The sequence below is a fragment of the Symphalangus syndactylus genome, chromosome 2 (genome assembly GCF_028878055.3).
Source record: "Symphalangus syndactylus isolate Jambi chromosome 2, NHGRI_mSymSyn1-v2.1_pri, whole genome shotgun sequence".
In the NCBI taxonomy this organism is placed as follows: Eukaryota; Metazoa; Chordata; class Mammalia; order Primates; family Hylobatidae; genus Symphalangus; species Symphalangus syndactylus.
The window spans coordinates 89,722,105-89,746,815 of NC_072424.2; the positions used below are offsets into that span (position 1 = coordinate 89,722,105).

Genomic DNA, 24,711 nt, shown 5'->3' on the forward strand with positions numbered 1-24,711 from the left:
CCCTACATTTTACACTGTGCCATTTCTGTATTTGTCCTTTTTAGCCTACTTCTATCACAGTCTCTCTTTGCTAAAATACATTAGTTGCCCATGGAAACGATGTCATAGTGTGTAAAACCATTTACTGTCCTTGGAAAGGCATTCGTGATAAAATTGAACAGTAGCACGTTCCACAAAGAGAAGCAACAGAACCAGTTGTGCAAGAACACAACAAGATTTCACAACTGTGACTTCAGAGTATTCCTCTACCACCAACATCATAGGTCTCTGAGAATTGCATGAGCTTTTGGGTGTCAGTTTTCCCCAAATCACCCACAGCAGCACCTTTCCAAATGTACTTTAAAAGTCTCTGATCTAATGTTGATGAAGACAATAGCTTCCCTAGAATTCATACTTCCAAGAGGTGGGGAGGGGCTGGAAGACCACAGAATCAGAATGGTTTTATGCATCGTAAGACTTCCACTAATGGAGAGGATCCAGTCCTGTCATACATTCTGCTGACCAATTTTGTTATCAGAGATACAAATCATATTTGGAACATAGAGATTTGGACTTGAATTTGCTTACTGGCATGGATTACCAAGACACTCCTTTTTTTCTTTCATCAGTTCAAAGTAAACCAAATCATCACATCAAGAAAATACACTGTGCAACTCACGTCCCCTTCTGACAAAGAAGGCACATAGCCAGGTGTATGTTCCCTGGAAGCTTAAAATCTAGTTGGGGACAATCAGGCAAGAGTACAAACGGCCTCTTGCTTGGGCTGTGGCAAAGAGCTGGATTTTATCCTAACTGCGACAGGATGACATCAGGGGAGCAACATGATCTCATAGAGATTCTTTTAAATATATGAATTTTTAACTTTAGAGACAGGGTCTCACTGTGTCACCCAGGCTGGAGAGCACTGGTAAGATCATAGTTCACTGCAGCCTTGACCTCTTAGGCTGAAGCAATCCTCCTACCTCAGCCTCCTGGGTAGCTAGGACTATAGAAGTGCTTCATCATGACAGGCTAATTTTTAAATTTTTTGTACAGATGGAGTTTCACTGTGTTGCCCAGGCTAGTCACAAATTCCTGCCTTGAAGTGATCCTCCTGCTTTATCATATAGATTTTTAAAAGCTCATTCAGCCATTGTGGGAAGTGGGGTTGGAAAGATCAAGACTAGAGAAGGGCAGAGTCCAGACAAAGGAGGGTGGAAAGCAGATGGAGAAATGCGATTTTCTACTCAGGTTGACAGTGTCCTTCCCTTTGTCTGCAAAAGTGCTGGTTTATGCCTGTTGTCCCAGCAGACAGTCAGCTTAAGCACTTGTTCAGATGTTTCACTTCGTAAACCAAGTGTTATTATTGGTTATATTAAAATACACCAGGATGGGTTTTGTAACCTCCAGTTTGCACTTGCAGCTTCTCCCATACCTTGTCTACCGGTGTGTGAGATGACTATATAGTGAAGGGAATGTTCACGTCAACATGTGATTAAAGCTGAAAGATGACCAATGACAATCCATTTCTTTTCCTGTCCCTTTCCAATCGTGATATAAGCAACACCTCCCTTTTAAGGACAACACGCAGTATGCTCACCATAAAACAAAGAGTACTTGGACATGAGCAGCTAAAGGCAGCTAACTCCTTCCAGTCTTGATTGGTAGTGGGAAAAGTATTCCAGGCCACTGCCTCCACCAGATACTAGATGTGCTGACCATTGCACTGTGACCTGTGTTGCAGCCTGAGATGCATGGAACAGCAGTCAGAAGGGTTAATGGAAAACACAGAAAGTTATAGGTTAGGCATACATGAAATATTAACAGGAAACAGATCTGCTACAGATCTTTTAAAGAATTGTCTGAATGCTCTCATTTCAGTGTTTTTGTCATTTATTGAATGGTTATACTATTTTATTTTGCAATATACCTTTTGGCAGCGATGAGCTAAAAAGAAAAAGAAAATGCAAGTTTAACAAAAAATTAAGTACCAAATTTCTGCTTTTCAAGAAAGCAGATGATGAACATAAATTCACACAAAATGCTTGTTGATACTTACTATCCATCATGGGAGCCTTAGTGATATCACTGACTACATAAACCACAAGTCACAAATCTGCTAAAGAGGCAACAGCAACTACTTCAAATGTTAATAATGATGCAAGACTATGTTAAGGAAGATGATTTAACATACGCAGCTGCAGAAAGTTTACTAACATAGCACTCTAGGAGACATTTCTTTTGGATCAAATGTCTGTTGTTCCAAATTGATTTTGCTTATATTTGAGCTCAGGTTTTTTTGCGCATATATGAAAAGTGAAATGATGACTTTAATGTAGCAGCTTCATTAGGAGAAGAAAAAAACTTCACCAACAGTTAAATTATTCCAGTTTTAGGTTAGTATTACCAGGTGTTTTAAATAGAAAATCAATTAATTCAAATAATTTTTTTTCATTTATCTCATGGGATCAAAATAAAGCTTGTAGAAGTTTATTTTGTCACAGATAAAATGTCTCATATTATTGTAAATGCTACTGTAAATTGCAAAAAGCTCAACATAGGAGATGAAAAGATTTTGCAGGAATAATACAAATTTTGTGATACTAAAAATAAGGTTCTTAACTAAATCAATAAACCTATGGTGCAGAATGTTACTTAGAATGTGTTATGTCACATGCATAATTCATAACTGCATTCAAACAAGTGGCTATATCCTATCGAATGTAAAAACAGTAGAGGCAGAAATTAACTAATAGTTATATATACCCAATTAGAAATATCCCAAACTTTTTGTGACAAAGCCAATACTAAAAACAAAAAACACTTCAACATAGCAGTATATTCCTTCTCTTTTGTCCCCATCATCATCAACTGGGTTTTGTTAATGCTTGGGAAATGACTATGTCAACCTGGGCATGCCATAATGGTATCATAGACAAGTCCTTTAAAAAGTTTGGGTGTATTCTGTTCCAAACTAGGTGGAAGTCTTTGATCAAAGCAGTGAATGAAGCACCAAAACACTTCAGCTTTTGAAGCCTGTAGCCAATTGCAGTTATTGAAAATAAGGCTTGTAAAGAGAAGATGCTCAAATTTACCCCAACAAAAGCAAAGGAGGAACTGAACGCACTGTACGATCAGAACTCAGTGTTCAAAATTTAATTCTGAAATTCTGTTCTGATGTTTTGTAATATCTTGACTTGTGGCAATCTTTTGATGGAATGCCTAGTTTTAACTGGATACATTTATATTCCATACCAGAATGGAGTGAAACTGAGAAGGTCTGCAATTTTGTGCCATCTAAATTTGACAAAACATTTGAAAGGACCACAGAGCAACTTAATTTCATAAGTTTTGTCTTATAAAAATATTTGTTGAAGAATTCTGAATGAGAGAAAAAGATCTGTGAAAATATTTGGGTGAAAACAGTTACACATTTCAACATTTTAAAAACTTGTCTAAGAAGAGCTTCCATTGAGCAGAATTTGTTCAGAGCTCACCAGGGACTTTGCATCTAAGAGCTATTTTCTGAATGAGAAATATTGTGATGTACACATAGACGCCAATCAAAGATATTAATTTCAAATATTAACTATAAACACAACTTTGAAGAGATTGGAGGCAACTTTATTAAGAAAATTAAAAACAATTCATTCTTCATATGAAGTATCACTGACATAGGTTAAAGACATTGCTAAAAAGTTGACTAATGGGTGTGAAAAATAATTACTTATGTTATTATTTTATAAAACTCAGATAATATTTTTTAAATTTAATCTATATGGACATATGTTTTTAAGTTTTAAAAATTTTATTTCTGAAAAGATTCTGAAGGGAACTATTTTATAGGTCTAACATATTTTTAAAATGCCAGTTAATAAATCAATACTTTTTAAATTCTATCAATTTAATTATTTACTGACTCTTTTCAATTTAAATTATGTGGTTCTCCATCTCTAACTCTCTTGGCTCCCCCCCGGCAGACAAGGTAAAAATATGAGACGTATTTATGTTTTGGGAAAATTTGCTAAGAGTGTCACAATAATTTTCTGGTAAGAAAATACATAAGCAGTATCCAAACAGGCAACTCCCCACCTCACCCCAGAACACCCCCAATAAAGGCACACTTTTAAAGCAAGCCTGATGATTTCCCTTCCAAAATTACTAGGTATTTCAGAAACAGCAGGTTTTAAAATACATCATCTTAAATGCAGCATCATCCTCATATGAATGTCAAAGAGAGATGAAATGCGATTAAAAAGAGCTAACTGTTTTTTTTCTCCCCCTCTCTCATTTGAGTGTTCTGGTAACTACTTATAAATTATACTTGGAAATGAATCCTTTCATAAACTGATACTTTATATAGCACATGAGAACTGAATAAAAATGAAGAGCATTTCCCCTTGTATTTAGAGACATTTCTACTATTCACCCTGTTACCTTTACAATATGGAACTGAAGGATCACACACAGTAAAAATTCTCCTCTAATCTGCAGCATCACAGTAAATTCTTTAGAGAAAGGCTTGAAATTCTAATACTTTCCACTGATCTGAGGCCCCAAGGCAACTGAGGTCCTTCTCAGGGAAAAACTGCCACTAGCTAAACAATGGGAAGCCAGAAACCCCACACCACCTTGAAACATCAGGTGGAAAACCTGCCCCTTGAGGACAGAATCTCACACTTCTTGCCCCAAATGAACCTAAGACAGGTATACTAAGCCATGATTTATCAAAGGAAAAATGGTACACTATAAGAGTATAGGTAAATTTGTCACAAAAAAAAAAGTTTAAGCAGTTAAAATATAGCCCAAATGCAGAGTGGCAGGTTTGAAATATACATTTACTACCTAACAATATAAACAGATGTTACTTTATTTCTGCATGATTGAATTCAACTTGATTATGATCATTGCATTTCTACTTACGGCAGAAAAAAAAAAAAAAAATCTTACTCGTTACAGGTGACCTAGTGGCTTCAGAGTTAAAACTTTAGTTGCTTCGGGGCAATTAGTCAAATTAAACTCACTTCAAGCTGCCGGGCTGTGTTCCTTTTTGTTCTCCTTCTTCTCCCCAGGGAGATTACAGACCATCACAGTGATGGGGAGAGGATCCAGTCTAAGTGCTGGCCTCTGGCCTCTGTGGGATGTTTTGTTCCTTTGTCATTGGGTGCTGGCCTGGTTTGGCTGATGTAGCTGGTCAGTACCTCACTGGGGCTCACTAGTATCTGTGGCCACGATCCCAGCCAGCCTCCAGCAGGGAGACTGGCACACTTCCCTTCTGTGCCCTCTCTATTCTGACCCTAGATATCTCAGTACCTTTACATCCACCCAAGGGCATAAGCAGGACTGTTGGGATTTCCCCATGCCATGTACAGGTTTTGGGGAGCTGGGAAGGAACACCATCTCAGAGCCCGTTTCTACCTAAACATGCCCCACTGCAGGGCAAACTACAAGGTGGATCCTTCCAGAGTTCCAGAGAGAAGGCAGGGCACCAGTGCTCTCTGCTTACAGGGGGTCGCTCACCTACCTGGGCCTTCTATCATCTCAATAACCCTGTAAGCAGAAGCCCAGGAAAACTGGGTGCTAGATCTCAGTGGCCCACCCATTTCTTAACCCTGGAATCCTCTGAATCTCTGCAAGCTCCTCCTACCAACCCAGGAAGCAATTTTCTCCTTCTTGGGCTAACGGAAGTGATCCTGTAGCCTCCCTCCTCAGTGGCTTAATGTACCATATATGCCAGGCCTTCTGAGATTTGGCTGCTTGGAAACCACAAACCATTTTTCTTCTAACAAAGCCTGTCTCTTTTAAATGAAGGCTTGGGCTAACTCTGTTCTCTGAAACAGGCTTTAAGGGCCTGTTTTGGAAGTCAAAAGCTGAACAATGTCTTCTTTGTCGTTGACCGTGTTCTGTCCTCCGCTTGAAGTGATGGAATCCTTAGCTTCAATGGGGGAGACTCCCAGGGCAACAAGAATTAGGAGGAAGGGAAAGTAAATTGAATACCAGTTCAAAATATTCCCACTAAACTAGCTGCTCATAACGCAAGGTCTCAGAGGTCCCAGAACACTTACCTAGGATTTAAAAAAAAAAAAAAAAAAAAAGTGCAACACATTCACAGGTCATTCTCCTAGAAGATACCATTTATACCATTATACATTTATATTTGAACCAAGGGCAAGGGGAGCCTATGGCTTTCCGTTTCTTGAGTTCTTCCTACCCAATATCCTCAATCTCTGTTCTACCGTTGAGTGGAGGTCCAAAACCACCCCTGCATCAGCATTATTTTGGAACTCTCCACTTCCCTGGGTTTCCTCAACTGAGGGCCCCCTCACCTTTGTCACTCCTCTTCCATACCTGCTGTGCCCACTCATCACATCCCTGAGGCCTCAGACCCTTCCTTATCTATCACCTCCAATCCAAGCTCATGCCCCTTCCAGCCTGAATACTAGTTTCAGCTGATTCATATGATGTTTTCTTCAGTCTCTTAGAGCAATCTATTATTCAAACCAATGCCTAACTCTAGGTCACCACAAGGCCAGATTTTTCATTCCAAAGTGACAAGTATTACCAGGCAAAGTCACAAAATTGGGCTAAAGGGAACCATAAACGTACGTGCAAATTCCAATGGGGCCTTACTCCGTAATATTTTTTATCCATCTATTTACACACTATCCTACAGTTTAGTGGCTGCCTGAATTTTTTCTAGATTCTCCAAGCCCACTCTCCCTTCTCCAAATCTCTCAACACGAGATGACAGTTCAGTCTCCAGTTTCACAGAAAAGTTCCAGGACACTCCACTCCTTTGAACTTCTTTCTTCTCACATGCAAATTTCACTGTATCTTTATTTATCTTGCAGTAATAGTTAAAATCACACAGGTAAAGTACATAGCACCATACCTGCCATTTAATAGGCATGCAATCTTGTAAATATTGTTCTTGTCTGTTCTCTTTCCCTCTGAGTGACTGCTTTCTATTACTTTGAGGGTTATAGTGGGTTCAATGGTGCCAACCCCCCCACCACAAAAAAAAAAACAAAACACCATGCCCATCTGGAACCTGTGAATGTGGCCTATTTGGAAAAAGGGGTCTTTGTAGATGTAATTAATAATACAAGATAAGAATATTCCATATTAGGGCTGGCCCTAAATTCAGCGACAAGTGTCCTTGTAAGAGAGGAGAAGGCCATGCAATGACATGCAGAGGAGAATGCCCTGTGAAGACGGAGGCAGAGATTGTAATGACGTGCCTACAAAGCCAAGGAAAGCCAAGGTTTGCCAGCAGCCACAGAGAAGCCTGGGACAGAATCTCCTTCAGGGACTCCATAAGAAACCAACCCTGCCGAGAGCCTGGTTTCTGATTTTGGGCCTCCAGGACTATGAGAGAAAATGTTCTCTTGTGTTAAGGCGAGTTTGTGGGAATTTGTTATGGCAGTCCCGGGAAACCAATAGAAGGTCTAACTTAATTAGGATCTCACCTCCACCAACTTTTCACCGATCTCCTTCCAACCATCGTTCCTTCTCGCTCCTGCCTCACCAACACCTCCCTCTTCAGTGGATCATTCCTGCATGTTCTAGCTCAACCATGGGCTAGACTGAAAACCCCATGGGTGTTTTGGTGGCGAGCACAGAGCAGGAATCTTCCCACAGCAGCAGTTCTGGATCTCAAGTATGTGGAAGGAAGCCCTGTTCTGGGGATGGGGGCCAGGATGATTCATTCCCTGGAAACAGAACCTCTGTCACAGCTAGAGATGTAAGGATCAGGGAAAGCGGTAGGGCTTGCCTTGGGCACCCCAGATCAGGGACTCTTCCCCACATGGCATGTTGGGCTGGGGTACAATCAAATAATGTTTAGGGCTGCAGTTTTTTAAGTGCCAATCCTTCTTGGATCATATTTATAAATAAATTAACCAGAACCTGTCCCTTTCCCAGGAGCTGCTGGCACCCACAGAGGCATCTGGTTCTGTTCATTCTACCACAGTCCTTCCAGATTCTTCCCAGCCACTCCTCATCCTCACTGGTCTTCATTGAGTAATTCTCAACCTCTAAGAGAACAACCTCTAACACTTGGCAGTCTGAAATCAAGAATCTGTTGAATAATGACTATGGGAATTACATGGTCAACCACACTTACATGAAAAGAAGGGTGAGGTGTGGCACATTATCTATGCTTTGGCCCTAATGGGCAGGCAAGATTAGAAGTAGGGCCATTGCATTTTCACCCAAGGAGGCAGAACATAAGGGGGAATCTAAAACATGCTACCAAAATCTGGATTCTAAACCATGACTCCAAGGATCCATCAGTGCAGAGGACCCAATGTATCACCTGCATGAAGAAAAGTTACTTAAGACGCATCTCATTCTAGAAGTACTGAAAACACATGTAAAACCTCCCAACTTGGAAGCTTAGAATCATAACCAATGAGCATTTAATAAATGCAAAGTGTAGTATCACACAGCACAAGGCAAATTAAACAAGGTTCACTCTCAGCCTTCTAGAAACTTGCTACTGAAAATGGACAATATTGACGCTGACATGAGCAGAATGAATAAATACATGAAGTGGTAACATTATATGCCAGCAAAGGGGATAGTACATTTTGTCAAAGTGCCATGTGATCTCCCACATTTAAGGTGGTGGTTGTGGTAGTGGGGAGGTGGCAGAAAAAGCACTTAAATAATAGCGTATGGTTAAGCAAGGAAAAAAAATCCACCACTGCTTCTCGAAGATCACAATAGCATTTCAAACAATGGTAATGCACCAGGTACCTCCCCTCTCCCTTTCAGCTGCAGCAGTTGGCCTACATCCACAGAAAGTGTTCTTATTGCTCTCTATCCCAGATACATTAAACCTGGCATCCAGGAGAGGACTAGGCAGGGGAAACCATTAACGAGGAATCACAGCGAGCTCTCACAGGCAGCTGAGAAGGCTCTTCATGAATGCAGACCAACACTGCCTGTTGTGCTGTTTTGAGTTTTGTTATAGAAATGACTCTAGGGGTTCCTCCCCATGACCATGGAAAACATTTTATAAAGCTTGTTTTCAATCATTCTTTTCAAGGATATACAAACAAAGGCTATAGCTGAGCTGTAGAGTTAAATCATTACTTTGTAGGGCCTTAAGTCTGGGACAGAACTCTCTTCCTATGCTAAGGAGATTCTACTACAAAGTGAACAAAATCAGTGCATGGAGAGGAAGGCACTTCCACAGCCAAAATTGGGCTATACATGGCAGAGGCACTCAGTTAAATGTTGCTTTGTGAGGTCCAGGAGTGGGTAGGTACATAATACTTTCAGGCCCAACAATACTGGCGGTCCATTTGGCTATTGTTCTCTCGCCCACCATTTATTACTGTATTCCTCCAATTTCCTCTAGATTTTGAAGAATTCTGCATTTTCTCCTTGCTCTTGGATGTCATTTCCTTTCTTTTTTAGTGAAAATCTTGTGGATGAAAACCTGATGGCAGAGGGCAAAGGAGTAACTATTTCCCCAATCACCCTAAATTTCTAACAAAAAGCTCAAGATTACAAACAAAAGATCTTCAAACACATCATTCTCCAAATGAAATGGTGGTTTCTAAAACAGTCTAGAACAGTTAATGAACCCAAACTGTGTTGTGGGTCATTAGGGAGTAAATCTTGTGCTACCAGAAAATACAGAAGCTCAATGTCCAAAAAGATGCCAGCCTCGTAGCTCAGATGCCCAGAAAGCCAGCTGCACGTTCCAGTGCCTTATCCCAGGCCTGTCTAAATGAACATTGCTGAGTATCCACACTGTGAATGACAGTGTGCTACATGCCTCAGGTGGACAGTCGAAAAGGGGAGCAGGAAAACATTTTTGCACATGCGGGGCCAAGTGTGTCTAGGAGAACTGGATTCTAGTTTAAACTAAATTAGTAACTGGATGTACCAACTTGGGCAAGTTGTAAAAACCTTCCAAACCCTGAATTTCTCATATTGAATTTAATTAACAATGTCAGGCATCACTTATTAGGAGGCGATCGAGAGATACAAGTGTTCAATGCAAGAGAATAAAGAGATTGGGGGAAGCTTTCGAGAGTTGGGATTCCAGCTGGGCCTAGACAGGTGAGTAGAATTCTAAGGAAAGGGAAGGACGGGGGATTCCGGGAAAGGAAAACAAAGGCCGGAGCCATATTGCCAATTAATGAGATGGTAATGGGCTTCTGGCTAACCAAGCATTAGCATCTGCTAAATGAGGTGAGCTAGGATGACTAAGGAAGAATGTAGATACTACAGAAGGCACTGAAGGCCAGGCTAACGAACCTGGTCATTCTGCCTCCATTCACTGGGCTGTTTAGTAAAGGGACAGGGCCCAAGAACCAGTATCAACATTAGCCGGCACATCCACAGTGACATGGATCAACACCTCCTCACTCAATCTAGGAAATATGAGAGTGAAGCCAAACTAGACAATAAAAGGTGATATCCTTCCAACTCGGACAGCAACTAGAGAAACCATTAACAGAAATCAGCGCTTCTTAAAATATCCTTATGCGCATGTATGTGCCTAGGTACAGGCAACACATCACACAATCTCTAGAATAACATAAAAATAAAATTAAAACAAAAATCAAATTTCACAAGTGACAACATTTGAAATTGTTATTGCTTCTAAATAGACACGACATTTGTGTGGAAATGAAGGAACTTGTTGGTGTTTATTTGCCTTTTCAGTAGAATTTAAATTGGGCAGGATTTCACAGAAATACAGATTCAGTAACTTTCTGGGGATTAAAAGAAGAAAGGATTGGGAAAAGTGCCCTGGGCTTTGTTGTGGGAAAGGAGATCTGGCTCATTTTTAATTTTCCATTAAAGCCCTACTTTTCAATATAAAGCAGATGGAATCCTTATACAACTCCATGAAAAGCCTACTATTTTTGGATACCTCAAAGATGGAAGCTCTGAAGAAAATGAAAGTGTTTGAATTCATCAGATAAAATCCCACCAGCACATTCAAAAGGCACAGGTACTTAGAAACCTTTAAATTACAAGTTAAGAGGTCTTTCTGTGCGGATTTATGATCCCGGGCCCCTCTCAAGCTTTGGCACTCTCTGACTCTGGCTGACTGATGGTTTCTACCACTTCTCCGCCTGCTCCCACCACTCTAGTTGGGACTCCCTACGTTTGCTTCCTTCCTTGTCTTCCAGAGCTGCCTGCTGACTCTTCCCTTCTCACTGTTGTTCCCAGATACAGAAAAGATGACAAGCATTCAGCCCTGCCTGGCCCATACCCACTGAATCCAAATGAGGCCTGGGGATATGCATTCTATGAGATCTTCAGCATATTTGTGCTCTTTTCTTATTATGCTATAAGACCTGGTTCAATATACTCTGTCACTCTGCTGGGGTGGACAGGAGAACAAAAGGGCTGATGTTTACTGTGCAGAGTCTGTGAGATACTGGGCTGGGAGCTGCTGGGCACCACCTCCACCCTCACGGTTTACAATCTCATTAAAGAGATGGCGCAAATTTAGTGTGAAGAGCATAGATGTTGGAGCCAGACTGCTGGGTTCAGATCCCAGCTCTGTCACTCTGTGACGCTGACTAAATCACTTAGCCTCTGTGACTCAGTTTTTCCATCTTTTAAATGGGATAATAATGGTAGTACCTCCTAGAATTGTGCTGGGTGTTATGTTGACAAATCAATCATACAATAGAGTACCTGACTTCCAAAGAGCTCACAAGTCAGTGGGAAAGGCCAGTGCCTGCCCCACTGTCCTATCCAGCTGGCTCCCTCAGCCTTACAAAACAGGCTATGATGAGGATGATGATGATGAGGTGGCAATCAGGGGCTCTGGGAGGTAAGAGAGGTAAGAGGTAAGGGAGATGGGAGGGCTTCTCAAGAGGCGGTAGGTTTTGAGGGGAGTCATCAGAAAGGGTGAGACTTCCACGGTGGGTAAAGGTGCCTCTGTATCCTGCAACACAGGACACAGAAGTAAACTGCAAAGCAAAGGCAAGGAGGCAGGGAATGAGGATCCACAGCTCTGGAGCAAAAGTAGGAAGGAGTTTAGCAGTCACACAGACCTGGCTTCACTGGTTATTAGCTGTGTGACCATGAGCCATTTACCTCTCTGAGCCTCAGTCTCCCCATTTGACTAGTGGGTATAATAATACATGCCTCCTAGAGTTGCTATGATTAAGTACATGACTGTATGTAAGCACCTAACACATGCCTCCGAGTTCAATAAAATGGCAGGTGCTATTATTTCTATGGTGTATTCAGGGAGGAGTAGGTAGCTGTGGTATGCGCTCTACTTTTTTACAGTATCACAGAAAGGAGAATACAAGGCCAGAAACAAGTAGTCCTCTAAAAAAGCTTTCTGAGTGCAAATAAGCAAGGAGCTAGGACTCTCCCATGGTACTTTTTTCTCCCCCAAACTCTTACATTAGGTACTCGATACATACTTGCCCAAACCAACCAAGTGCTGCTCGAGGTCATGGGTTTACAAGGGCAGAGTATGTGGTGATCTCTGCTTCCTAAGTATACCCAAGAAGGAGACCCAAGTCAGGCTTCACTTCCAGAGCGAGGTGCACAGCAGGCTGTTCTGGAAGCAGGCTGAGACAAATGGGAAAGCGCTCTCATCCAAATATTACAACAACTCGGAGTCTTACAAACATTGTTAAAGTTTCATGAGTCAGTAAGCATTATCTTTTCCTCCCACGTTTTTATTAGACCATAAATCCAATTCAATTTATATTCTTCCAGGATTACTGCGTTCTAATCAAGTCCACAGTGTCACTTATTCCTAAGTTGTCTATATTGCATGTCACCCAAGTCCATTTGGATAATACCATTCAGGCTTCTCATGTGTTTTAGTAGCTAAAAATTAGATTTGCTCAACTAGAAACACTAAAAAAATTATTATAGTCCTCTAAATAACACAAATCACTCTTTTTTCATAGGAGCCAAATGTGTGAAAGTCATAACCCATAGCTTTTTCTTACTTTATAGTTCATTCTACCTTTAGAAAGTCACGATGAGATTCTGAAGTCAAACTCAAGGGATTTCCATTGTAAATAGGTTAAAATTCTGGTTATCTGACTAAAAGAAACCCTTTTACAGGGCTAACTTCAGAATGCTTTCATGTTTTCCATTCTCAAGAATGAAGGCGCTGCATTTCTTACTAAAAATGCTGTTTTCAATCATACCATATAAGTAAATTTAACACCTTTTCTAACAATTTTTGATTCAGAACTGACAATCACCCAAATCTCTTTCTAAAATATTCAAAGTTTCCTTACATGCACACAATATATTTTCATCATCCCTTCCCTAAAGCATGTATGTAATATGTGTGTATACACACATACACACATACATATGGATTAACAACAGCAGCAAACACATAGCTTTTCCTGTGTGTAGGACACTGTTCTGAATATTTGACATGTATTAACTCACTGAATCCTCACAGCAACCCTTTGAGGCAGGAACTACTATCTCGACTTAAAGGTGAAGAAAAGGAGTCACAGAGAGACCAGGTAACTTGGCCCAGCCTACACAGCTGGAAGGGGTCAAACCCGGACCCTACCCCAACCTCATGCTTTTGTTTTGTTTTGAGGCAGAGCCTCGCTCTCTCGCCCAGGCTGGAGTGCAGTGGCACAATCTCGGCTCACTGCAACCTCTGCCTCCTGGGCTCAAGCTATTCTCCTGCCTCGGGCTCCCAAGTAGCTGGGATTACAGGCCTGTGCCACCACACCCGGCTAATCTTTGTATTTTTAGTAGAGACAAGGTTTCGCTGTGTTGGCCAGGCTGGTCTTGAACTCCTGACCGTCGGTGATCCACCTGCCTCGGCTTCCCAAAGTGCTGGGATTACAGGCGTGAGCCCCCGTGCCCGGCCCCAACCCCAGGCTCTTAACCACACCACACACCTGGGCTGAAAGGTGTGAAACCTGGTGACTTTGCCATCTTGGACAAGTTGCTTAACCTCTTCATTTAACTTCATTTTTCCTTACAAGTAAAATGAACATGTTGACTACATGATCTTTAAGATTCCATGGCCTGTGCCCATGAAAAACCGCAAGAGTCCTTCATGGTTGTATGTTCTGCAGGCTTTGATATGTGTTTTTACCCTGGTTGGGGGGCAACAGATTTCTAGACTTCTCCCCCTCTAGTTCTCCTGATGCTGCTTTGGGCAGGTTCAGATATCTTCAGTGCTAAATCCAACTGCATTTTTTGTTCTTTATGTTGCTCAACTCTGAGGCTGGTCTCGTACTCCACAGGCTCCTCTCCCATTCTGGGCCTGACTCTTCCTCTGTTCCTGGGCTTGCTCTCTGCCCTTTCTGCTCTTTCTGCTCCACAGACTCTCCCTGGGTGACCTCACCCACATCCACGGCTTCAAGTATTTTGTAATTTGCTAACGAATTTATATTCAAGACCTAGTCCCGGCTGGGCACAGTGGCTCATGCCTATTATCTCAGCACTTTGGGAAGATGAGGCAGGTAGATCCCCTGCGGTCAGAAGTTCGAGACCAGCCTGGCCAACGTGGCGAAACCCCAATAATTAGCCGGGTGTGGTGTTGGGCGCCTGTAATCCCAGCTACTCGGGAGGCTGAGGCAGGAGAATCGCTTGAACCTGGGAGGTGGAGGTTGCAGTGAGCTGAGATCACGCCATTGCACTCTAGCCTGGGCAACAAGAGCGAAACTCCGTCTCAGAAAAAAAAAAAAAAAAAAAGACCTAGTCCTCTTCCCTCACTCCAGACCTCTATTTACCTGCCTATGAGCTACTAGAAAGTAGTAGTCTAAAGTGGAAGTCTAAAGTGTTTAAGATAAAGTCATCGCTTAGATACCTGCCCCCTGCTTTCCTTATTGGACTGCTTGTCTTCACCTAATTTCCCAGAGAAATTCTTTTCTACCTACCCCCATACCCTGTCTACTGCTCTCTAATTCTGTCTTTTTTGCTCCATCTGCACCTCCTTTCCTTCCATTTAGACCTTCATCTACTACTCATTTAAGTTTCCATAACTACCCTCCCTGCATTAGTTCTGCCTGCCCTTGGTCAAAGGCCCATACTATGGCCAGATCTTTATAAAAATACAATCACATCAAAGCCACATCTCCACTTACAACTCTTAAATGGCACTCAGGATAAAGTACGTACAAGAATCTTTCTCAGTTTCTCCTTCAGCTCTGTCATTTCCCTTTGTCCATCTCTGTACCACTCCAAACAGCCCTGAACTAACTGCAGTTCCCCAAAAGGTCTGTGCGTTTGCCCTCTGAGCTGTTCTTTCTGGGACAGGGAGCTTCCCACAACACTCACCTAGCCATCTCTACTCATCTTGCATTCAGACCCCTCCTCCTCCAGCCTTCTCTGCTTGGCTATCCCACTTACCCACCTCTTTTCCAGGTTCATGCTCCATTCTGTATGCTCTCTGGCATCCTACGTGGACCCCTAAAATCACAGCATTTATAACATTGGTCGGAGCCTCCTTTATAGCTCTGCAAAACTAGCAGGTAAGTTCCTCGGGGACAGGATCACATCTCTTTCACCTTGAACCATCGAATTCATGAATCCATTGTCTGGCAAATAGAATATGCAATGAATGAATGCTGTCAAATGAGTAAGTATGCAGACATTTCATAAACTTATACAGACCTAATTGTGTACCACAGAAAGACTCAGCTTTAAATAAAGAATCACACAGAGTAAAATTATTTCCAGTATCGACATGCCTTGCTTTACCATTGTTTAATTTAATTTTGTATTTCCCAGGTAAGTAGTAGATGAGGGTCTGAATGGAAGGAGAGTAGGGATGAATACTTTGTTTCTATTTGGCTATAAAATTATATTTCCCATCAACCAAAAGTCTTAATTTCTAAAGCATTTCAGTCACCCTCCCTTATGGCACATAACGTATTTTAATACCATCATTACATGTAGTATTTCGAATACTACCTAGTGGCTAAGGGCAAAGGCTTTGGAACCAAACTAATTGGACCTGAATCCTGACCCTACCACTTAGTAGCTGTATGATCTTGAATTAGTTACTTAACAAGCTACTAAAGCTTGCTTCAATTTCCCATCTGTAAAATGGAGATTCTAAGTGAAACCACTTCGTTTTATTATTGTTAAGATTGGAGCTTAAACAGCGCTTGGCACATAGTAAATGCTCAATAAATGTTAGCAATTATTAATTATTTTTATCTCTTCTAGGAGACCATGAACTTCTGAAAAGCAAGGACAGCAGAAGTATTCATTTCCAGGACCTCATCTCCCCAGTGCCTTGCACAAAGTAACATACTAGGCTAATGTCTGCAGAACAGATGAATATAATGAAGTATTCATAGCAAAAAAAAGTGCATTAACAATTATCATGGCTGGTATGAATGGAATTGCTCCAACAATTTGGAAGCCTGTGGAGAACAGGGACTACCCAGAACACTAGAACCCCGCTCCTGGAGATTTGGAAGCTCACTTAACCTCCATAGAATATGCAAGACTAACAGACAAAGAAGGCAGCTGAGTGACAGAGAAGACCTATGTGGGCCTGGAGAGCTGGCTGGCTGAGCCTCCTGCCCTTCAGTTAAGAAGCTGTAAGGCCTTGGGGCAAGGAGTTTCACCTCTCAGGCCGATTAATTTCCTCTTCCGATTAAGAGGGAGTGGGACTGTGATTTCTTTTTTTCTTCTTGAGATAGGGTCTCACTCTGGAGCCCAGGCTAGAGTACAGTGGTATGACCTCAGCTCACTGCAGTCTCTACCTCCCAGGCTCAAGTGATCCTCCCACCTCAGCCTCTTGAATAGCTGGGACCACAGATGCATGCCACCATGCCTGGCTAATTTTTAAAAGATTTTTCATGGAGACGAGGTCTCACTATGTTGCCCAGGCTGGTCACAAACTCTTGGGCTAAAGTGATCCACCCATCTCAGCCTCCCAAAGTACTGGGATTACAGGTGGGTGCCACAACATCCAGAAGGAGTGTGATTTCTAAGGACTCTCCTAGCAACTTTGGGAGTCTACAGAATGACCAAATGAAAAATGAAGCCAAGAAAGGTGCTTTTGGAGTAAAAGAACCACATCAAAGTCAACACAGGAAGCATCAGATGATTATATTACATGGCATTATTGAGTAGGAATTGGCAACATTTGAAACATAAAATTTGAAACATGACAAAAAGTAAGATTTTTGAAACATGCTTAGGATGAAAAGATCTAAACTTATAAAATCAAAAGAAAAGCAATGACAGGTGAAAGTAAGATTTCTGAAACATGCTTAGGATGAAAAGATCTAAACTTATAAAATCAAAAGAAAAGCAATGACGGGTGTCCGCTCTAGGTTTCTATTTAATCCCCATTAGCCTATAAGTTTCTTGAGGGCAGTCAATGTGCCTTGATAAGTGGCAGTGTTTGGCAAAGCTGTTCAATAAAAATACATTTATTCTGTATCTTTTTTTCTAAGCACATGGCTAAACTACATTTCCCAGGCTCCCTTGCAATTAAATGTGGCCATATAACTAGCCCTCAAGTGAAGAATGTGAGAGGAAGTGATGGTGTCACTTCCAGGCTAAGATATTTTAGAAGTGGATTCTACTCTCTGTTGCCCCTTCTGTAAGCTGAAACAGGTTACAATGGTAAGCTATGGGATGGTGGAGCTACAAGATAGGGGTGTGGGACCCAGAATCACTGCATGGAAGAAAGCCACCTACCGACCAGAAACATGAATTTTTGACTATTAAATGAGCAAGAATAAACGTCTATTGCTTTTGAGCCATTATATATTTGCAGGCCTATTTGTTACAACTGCTAACATTAGCCTAATTGATACAGGTGTTGAGCACATACCAAAGACCTAACTCACATTTGTTGATTGTTAAATGAAACAGAGGACCCACTAAGATAAAACTTGGTAGGAAACAAGATAAGTAAGACAAGGTTCCTTTTATCAATGTGCTGACCAATTAATGGTGGAAATAGACTCATGCCAAACGTAATGCCTGCTGCCAAAGTTTGAAACCAAAACATGATGTTTTGTTTGGAAAGGAGAAGATGGAAACGGCTTCACAGAGGAGATGACATTTGAGCTGGGCCCCAAAGGTTAAAAAGGACTTCAAGCAAGTCAGATGGGGTTGGAGATTCCAGACCCAGGAGAAAGCAGAGTGTGCATTTGCTCACATTCAACTTTATCATTAAGTCTCTTAAACTTGGTCAACAGAGTGCGAGTTTATGTGCTCTGGCTTTCCTTCCTGGATCTGGCATCAAACAAACGACCCTTTGTTTTTACAGTACACTCATTAACCCTATTGCTTTTATTAACGTAAAAAGTTCCACGATGAATGTTCTTAAAAGGCGCGTAAGTAAATATTTAATGAATCATAACTCTTTTCTAACAAAATTACTAAGACTAAACCTACAGTTCTGTTACTTATAATAGTTGAGGACCATACTTTTAGGAAAGAACGGGTTCAACTTAAGTTTTGACAATATCGATTAAGCATGTAATAGTCACTGGCTTACAAAACAGAACATTAAGCCCCCAGATGTACATTAACATTTCCTCCTTAAAAGGAACATCAAATGGTTTAGACTTCAGTCAAGATTCTCTACAGCCCCAGTTTATAGCCAAGTGGCCCCAAAGCCTCAGATAGTTAAACCACTTCCTCCAAAAGTCTGTGAGTCCCTTTATCTGAACACAGGGTACCCATGGAGCAGGGACTGGGGAAGAAGGCAGTACAAAGGGTGGAAAGTATTGCAGTTGCTTGGGTGGTGAGAAAGGAAGTGGGCGTCCCAAGACTACCTTGAAGCAGGCAAGAGGCAGTCTGCAGTGGTCTTCCAAATGCTAACTCTAGACTGTTTTATCCACGTCCCCAGGTATTTACTTCAATAAAAGGGTAAAACAACATCACTGGGCAGACAGGATTTCATTTCAAAAGACTTCAGCACAGTGCCCTCTTAGACTTGAGAGAAGAAGCCATTCAGGCTGCCTCCCTCTTATCAAATACCAATTTAATTCTGATCCAGAAACAAAATTCTTGTGACCCCCACACCAATCTACTCTACCCCAGCTCTTAGTACTTGTTCCCAAAAGGAGAGGGGAAAGAACGAGGGGATGGGGAGGGTACCTTGAAAGTAAAGCAACTCTTAAGACTGCTGGAATAACTGTCCCCTTAAATCTAAGAAACACTGCAGCTGCCAGTCAACACTACCGGTCTCTGAACACAGCAAAATGCCGACACCTGCCACCCGGCATCTGGGGGTTCTTTTATTTTTTGGTAAATGTGGCAGGAAAGACTCAGAGATCAACTGCTTCATGGGAAAGAAAGGGAAGCCCCAGGGAAGAGAGACAAGAAGCATCGTGCCTATCCTAGGGTACTTTGTGTGTCTCCTCTCTGCACTGAAAGGGCTCTTTGTGTCACACTCACACTCACACACACACACCCGGCGAGTCTGTGTGATTTATTGGGGGAAGGAGGGGCAAGAAGGGTGATTTTATTATCCCTCTTCCCAGTGAGTCCCAGCACATCTCTGCCTGGGCCCAAGCTCGGTGGCCTCCTTCTGGCCCAGTCCCCTCCGCCTGTGGCCGCAGAGATAACAGAGGGGAGGAGCCCAAACAAAAACAGCCATGGATCTAGGGAAGTAGAGAGGAAATCCAGCGAGGCAGCCGGAAAGGAAGGAGAAAGGAGCTGGAGGGAGCAGAGGGGTGGGGGACAGAGAAGAGGAGGGAAGGCTCCGGCACAGGGGAAAGGGGAAGGGTGGGTGGGTGGTGGCACAGGAAGAGTGAAGGGGAGGATGGGGGAAGTGCAAGGGAGGTGCCAGAAATAGGCAGGAGGATGGGTTGGAGAAGACGACCGCCGCCGAGGGAGGAGGCCGAGAGGTGGAGGAGTGGGGCAGGGGTTGGGTGGGGAGGGAAGCAGCACGGGGCATCAATTATTAAGTGATTACATCATCCCTGACATTAAAACAACACACACAGCCCCAGTCCCCGCGGGGGGCGCCTAAAGGAGGGCGGGGGCGGAGTCTGGGCCAGCCTCGCCCCCAAGCCAATTCCAATTTTCACCCGGCGCCCGCTTGCGGGCGAGGAAATGGGGTCCCCATCCCCGCGCTGCCTCGGGGCCGCACCCCGCAGGGGTGTCCTCCGGTGCAGCCACGGGAAGACCCCGAGCACCGACTCCCCGGCAGCCCCGCGGAGCGCCCCGGCGGCCAAGGGACCGCAGCACCCGGCCCCGCGGCGGGGGCGGCGTGCGCGGGGGCGCCGGCGGCCGGGCTTCTCCGCAGCATCCCCGAGGCCTCCCGCGACGCATCCCCGCCGCCTGCTTACCTGCGCGGCGCTCAGGCTCCGAAGCCCACTCACATGGTCCTCTCCCCGCCCTCCTCCGGCGCTGCCGAGGCGGCTCCGGGGGCTTCCCGGCGGGCCCGGGAGCCGGTGGGCCTTCCGAGAGCACCGAGGGGGCGGCGCCGGGGTGTCCCCGGCCCGGCGGCCGGATCCCTCTCTGGCGCGGGCGGCGGCCGCCGGGCGGTGCGGCGCGGGCGGCGGCTTTGTGTGCGCCCGCGCGGTCCTCGGTGCGCTGGGAGAAGCGCGGCGCGCCCGGGCGGGAGAGGACGCGCCGCTCGCAGGGCAACCTCGCCTCTACTCTCGCCGCCGGCCGGCGGGCGGGTCTCGAAGGCCTTCGGCTCGCGGCGACCCCTCCTCCTCGCCCGCGGCAGCCCCCTCCTCGCCGGCTCCGCTCCTGACAGATGGCGCAACTGCAACGACGCGCCGCCGCCACCAGCGCGGCTGCTCGCTGCTACTCTTGCTGATGCTCGGCCCCTCCAGCTCCGGAGGGGAGCGAGGAGGGGGCGGGGCGCGTCCCGAGAGTGACAGGCCGCGCTGCCCTATCAAAGAGCCCCTTGGAGCTGCGGGCCGCAACCATTGGCACCTGGGGCATGGGCGGGACGGCAGTGGGTGGGGCCGCCGAGTGGGTTGAGCGTTACTGTGGCAGCGGGCATCCCAGGGTGCGTGCGGTGCAGGGTGTGCAAGAGGATGCGAGGTTGGAGGAGGAGGTCTGTGTGTTTTTAAGGATTGTGTGGAGTTGTGAGGTGGCGGAGTAGGGCGGGAGAAAGAGCGGAGAGTGTGAACTGCAGTTTCTGCTTTGCGGAAGGTTGCAGCTGCTGCTGCCGATTGGCACCTGCCATTCCCCCAAAACCGTGGGAAACTGCCTCGAGACAGGGCTATCTTGCCTTTCTGGTGTCTTTTCATTTGAGAGGATGAAATGGAAAATTGGGCGGTGATAGCAGCGTTTTCTTTGATCAAACTGAAAAGAGTACGGAGCAAAGTAGAATCTTGTCCTGAAACGTGGAAACGCACAACAAATAACAATGAGGAGGAGAAGGAGATTAGGATCATTTTATCAGTCCCCTATTTCTGGGGACACTTATTTATATTTTTTTCTAGCAAAAGTCTGGAGGAAGTATTACTGAAATGGGGGGAGGGGCCAAGCGGCGACTAAGGAACCTGAAATCACAGAGATTTGTTCGTACATTCTCCCCCATTCCCAAAAAAAACCTTGTTTAATTGTAGCCATTGGTTGTCTTTGGTTTCTCATGACATTCAAACTTCTCATGTTTTTTTCCCCTTCACTGAATCTGAGCTTTTGCTCATATTTCCCTTGATGAAATAATTGCCGGTTTAGTATACAGTTGGGAGTGCATCGGTCTTTATTTCCTATCCAGCTTTTCTATGGCAGGATGTAACTTCATAAAAAGAAACACTTTGGCTTCCTGATTTTCTTTATAGGTAATTCCTGTTTACTGAAAGTTCTGCTTTAAGACATACTCAGAATCGCTCTCCTTAATGATTTTGGCAAGAACCCTACTTTTCCCCCTCAGCAAATCTAATGTTCTAAGAAATTATAAGTGAATCAGCTTCTGCTTCTGTGCTCAAAATCTATAATATTGCCTTTCCGGCCCACTACTTGTTTTTACTGTAGTTTACAAAATCAGTCCCTTTTGCTGACTTTTTTCTTTTTGTACACACTACTTTTTAAGAAAAGTTGCTAACATTTATTAAATGATCTGCATCCTATGGAGGAGGAAACTGAGGAAAGAGAAGTTAAGTAACTAACTCAAGGTGACAGTATACGGTGGTTACTGGATTTTTTTCCTTTTCGTTAAACAAAATGACAAATTAAACCATGTTTAAATTGTGTCTGGAAATTCCATAATCCCAAGAAATGGAACCATAGCTAGGACTAGGATATTTCCATACAAGAGAAAGTCAGCTTCATTTAGCCAAGAATTGCTTATCTCAAGAGCAGAGGCTCTTCGTCCTCAGGGCTAGTCCACAATGGCTGTTCTGGGTTTATCTGGATTGGGATGCAGAGGCAGTTGTGTAGAGCAATGGTTCTCAAACTTTGACATGTATCAGAAATAACTGAAGGGGCTTGCTTAAACATGAATTGCTGTGTTTAACCCCCTGAGGTTCCGATTTAGGGGGTTTGGGATGGTGCCCAAGAATTTGCATGTTTAGCAAGTTCCCAGGTGATGCTGATGCAGCCGATGTGGAGACAGCACCTTGAGGACCATAGTTCTAGAACTGGGCCGTCCAAAGAGGTAGCCACTAGCCACACGACTGTTAAGTACTTGAAATGTACTTCAGTATTGGAAATTTGGCTACTGCAAATTAGGATGTGCTGTAAATGTAAAAGATGTATTAGATATTTCAGATCAAGCATGAAAAATGGAATGTAAAATATCCCATTTTAATATTGATTACATGTTAAAATGATAGTCTAAATGTACTGTGCTAAATAAAACATATTATTAGAGTTAATTAAATTGTTTCTTTTATTTTTTAAATGCATCTACTAGAAAATTTTAAATAACCTATGTGGCTCAAGTTATATGTCTATCAGGCAGCACTGGTCTGGAGTTGTTTCTGATTCCAGCTCCACAGTTCACTGTTGGGAGCACCTTGATGAAGCAAGTCACTTATCCTTTTTGAACCTTAGTGTCCTCATACATAAAATGGGAAAAATAGTAAAACTGTTCTCAAACTATTCCTGACAGACTAAGTGTCATATGCTCTCAGAAAAAAACACTCTTAGGCTATAGACCTCCTTGAAATTTCATGTTTACTTCAATCTATCTTACGCTAAATCTGGAACTCTAGAGTAGGTGGGATAAGTCCTCTCTCTTTCTCCCTCTCTCCCCCTCTCTCTCTGCTTCTTCAAGAGAAGTCACATCTTAGTGTCTGCAACTCTAATAGCTTCTTGATCTAATTAGTGGACAAAGAGACAATGTGATTAAAATGACAGATTAACCTGCTCCCATCAAGACTTCATCCTGTTTTTTGTAATTCTTTCTTTACCTACTTTTTTATCTGTTGCCCGTCTTAAATGTAGCTTTAAATGGATTTGGACTCCTCAGGAGGATTTGCTAATGGTCTGAACAAGTGTATAGAACACTGCAAAAGATTTGGATACTATTCCCGTTTTGATCGATTCTGGCAATCTCTACCAAGAACTTGATTAAAGATCTGAGATGCTGTCCCTGGCCTACCCAAGGTAAGTAATATTGTCTTCCACAACCACCAGTTTTGTTTTCTTATGAGTAGCTTCTATTATACAAATTTAGAAGGTAGTCATTGTTCTAGAACTTGTCTTTGATTTTATTGATACTGTTTATGTATTTTGTATTTTTCTACTTGTTTTACCTTAATGTTTCCTCTTTCTATTCTGGCTTTCTTGAACTTGTCTCATCTGAATCTTATCTCTTGCTTTTAAAGTAACTTTTTTTCTTATTTTTAATTTTATTAGCTAAAACATTTTTTTGTCTTATTATTTCATTTTAGTTTTAATCTTCTCTTAAATGTCAACTCAACAACAACACATATGGCAAGGGTAAAAACCCTCAATGTCGAGTTTTTACAAATCAACAAGAAAATAACAAGATGAACGTTCGAACTGAAAAACATGTGCAACAGAAACAAAACCCAAAATGGCCAGTAAATGTGATAGGAGGTTCAACAGGAAAATGGATATCCATACCCTACTAGTGGAATTTTTAATTGGTACAACATTGCTGGAAGGCAGTTTAATAGCATTTGTGAAAAGCCTTTTTAAAAAAGTATACATTTGACTTAGCAATTTTACTTCTGGGAAAGAATGGGACAAGCTTGCAAATACACAAACACATGCGCACGTATGATGGGAATAATTGGAACATTGTTTATAATAGTGAAACACTGAGAAAAGTTCATTAATAAGGGATTTGGTGTGTAAATTATGTTATATCTATAATAGAATACTATCTAGCCATAAAATTATAACATTGCCATTTATTTATTTATTTATGTGGAAAGATTTTCACAACAAATTAAAATTAAGAAGAGCTAATAAATTAGTATTGTGTTTGTATGTGTACGTATGTATATGTATGTGTGTGTATTAATACACATATATTTCCATTATTTTTAAACTTATCTATATGTGTAAATTTTCATAGAAAGCAATACATACACAAAAATTTTAATGATCATTTCCTCCAAGTAATCATATTTTAGGTCATTGTTATTTTATTTTTTATCTTTTTCCTAATTTCCTCAACTTTTTACACTGGGCATTTATTATGTTATTAGAAAAAAACAATAAAAACTTATTTTAAACTTGCTCCTTTTTTTGCTACTTTAATTTTCTTTTCTCTTCCTCTTCCTCGTGTCTGCTGTTTTTCCTTCCTTTTGAAGGCATATTGCCCCAGGGTAGTGTTCAGGAATCAAGATCAGGACCAGAGGGAGGCCTTCTGCTTCCATC

At 42.7% G+C, this 24,711-nt stretch overlaps 1 protein-coding gene and 1 long non-coding RNA gene across 3 annotated transcripts in view; one reads left to right on the forward strand and one right to left on the reverse strand.

Annotated features, from left to right (window-relative positions):
* FYN (FYN proto-oncogene, Src family tyrosine kinase) overlaps positions 1-20,333 on the reverse strand; it is a 211,079-nt gene extending 190,746 nt beyond the window's left edge. Inside the window, exon 1 of one of the 2 annotated variants that reach the window (XM_055261589.1) lies at positions 20,244-20,333. The gene's annotated coding sequence lies outside the window, so the exon portion shown is untranslated. The remainder of the gene's footprint in view (positions 1-20,243) is intronic. The other variant, XM_055261598.2, reaches the window with a different exon arrangement.
* Positions 20,334-20,663: 330 nt separating this feature from the next.
* LOC129472219 (uncharacterized) lies at positions 20,664-24,570 on the forward strand. The gene is made up of 3 exons (XR_008653853.2): positions 20,664-20,965; positions 23,305-23,466; positions 23,754-24,570. It is a non-coding gene; the product is annotated as an uncharacterized lncRNA (long non-coding RNA).
* Positions 24,571-24,711: the final 141 nt, after the last annotated feature.